Source organism: Mustela putorius, unplaced genomic scaffold, assembly GCF_011764305.1.
Source record: "Mustela putorius furo isolate JIRA1106 unplaced genomic scaffold, ASM1176430v1.1 tig00001176_pilon_pilon_pilon, whole genome shotgun sequence".
In the NCBI taxonomy this organism is placed as follows: domain Eukaryota; kingdom Metazoa; phylum Chordata; class Mammalia; order Carnivora; family Mustelidae; genus Mustela; species Mustela putorius.
The window spans coordinates 41,371-43,340 of record NW_025421614.1 but is presented as its reverse complement, the minus strand read 5'-3'; positions in this window follow the sequence as shown (position 1 = coordinate 43,340).

Sequence of the window (1,970 nt, the reverse complement as noted above, 5' to 3'; positions counted from 1 at the left end):
GTATGAACATAGGGTTTGTTTCTCTTGGTTAAATGCCTAGAATTAAAATGGCTATTTGTGTAACTGCAACATATGTTGCATTTAAAAAAAATTTCAAACTATTTTCCAAAGTGGTGGTATCATGATATATGTCAACAACAGTTTAGATTTTTTGTTGTTCTCAATCTAGCTCAGACGAAGTACAATTAGCCTTTATAATTTTAGCCATTCTAATAGATATTTAAGCATGTCTCGTGATTTTAATTTGTATTTCTTTAATGTCTAAATGTTGAGAAATTTATCATGTGCTTATATCCTTTTGGTGACATGTCTCTTCAATACTATTCTTCACATTTAAAATTGGATACTCTGTTTGGTTATTAGTAAGGGTTTTTTTTATTCATTTTTTAATAGTCAGAGTAGATGTCCATTATCAGATATATAATTTGCAAATCCCTTCTCCATCTTTACGGTTTCTCAATGGAGCTTTGATAGCTGTGTCTTTCAAGAAATATGCTAATTCTTTCCTGGTACACGGAGGTATGACTAGACCATTATCAATGTTGACCTTTGCAAAGAAAATCATGGCTTAAGATATATGTCGTCTGCAGCTGTTGGGAGTGTTTTGTAATATCAAGCATATCTAGTTAGTTGATAATTTTGTTCAAGTCTTACATATCTTACCAATTTGATGACCATTTGTCTATATAATCGTAAAATAAAGGTGTTGAAATTTTTTTCCATTTCTCTTCTAAGGTAGAAGTTATGATTTTTGTTCTTAGTTTTTCCCTATATATCCCCAAATCTGTTATTAAGTATTAAAAGTCAAGAATTATTATACTCCCTGATGAATTCATCCTTTTACTCTTCTGTAATTTTGACTTGATCTTTATGTCTGATAATGAAATTTGCTTTAAAATCACTTTTCCTTATCTTGATATAACCACCAAAGTTATAGTGTGATTAGTGTTAATATAGCATATTTTTTCTTTTACTTTATAAAGCACTTCTATATTTAATCCTGAAAAAAATAAACAGCTTTTTAGCTCTGGAAGCATCTTTCTAAATTATCTTTTCTTTTTTTTTTTTTTTAATGAATCAGTAGCAATTTTTGTTAAGGGACCTAAACTGAAAGTAGGTTTAGAACTTTATTTATTTATTTATGTATTTAGTAAAAGATTTTATTTTGTTTATTGACAGTGAGAGAGAGAGAGAGAGAGAGAGAGAGGTAATGCACAAGCGGGGGTAATCACATGCAAAGGGAGAGGAAGAAGCAAGTTCCTTGGGGTGCAAGTAGTCCCATGCAGGGCTGGATCCCTGTACACTGGAATCATGACCTCAGCCAAAGGCAAACATCTGCTTAAACAACTGAGTCATCCAGGCACCCCTAGAAAATTAAAAAAAAAAGACCTTTTAAAAATATTTTGTTTCTTTCTTTTTTTAAATATTTTATTTATTTGACAGACAGAGAGACAGGAAGAGGAACTATAAGCAGGGCAGAGGGAAAAAGGAGAAGCAGGTTTCCCACTGAGCAGAGAGCCTGATGTGGGGCTCCATCCCAGGACCCTGAACTCATGACCTGAAAAGAAGGGACACTTATGGAGGAAGCCACCCAGACACCTCTTTTCTTTGTTTTTAATATATGGCAACTGATGCTTCCCAGCCACGAGGAGCATATTACCCATTGATTAAATCTTTGATAACAACCTATTTAAAAAGGTGTGTAAATATATACTTACTCAGATTTATACACTTTGTGTTTTCTTCTTCATAGTTTGGGGCTGGACCCCCATGGTCACAACACTGCTTCCAGTCTTTGCCTTCCCATCTTTTGATACCAGGTATTTGGCCAGCAAAGCAAATTAGTATCAAAATTAATAAGCCCTTGGCACCATATCTCTGGAGCAGGGGTTGCTCTTAGCCAAGGCCCAGAGCAGTTGACCTCCCCTCGCTAGTGCTATAGCCGCAAGGACTAGGTCCCTGCCACCAGA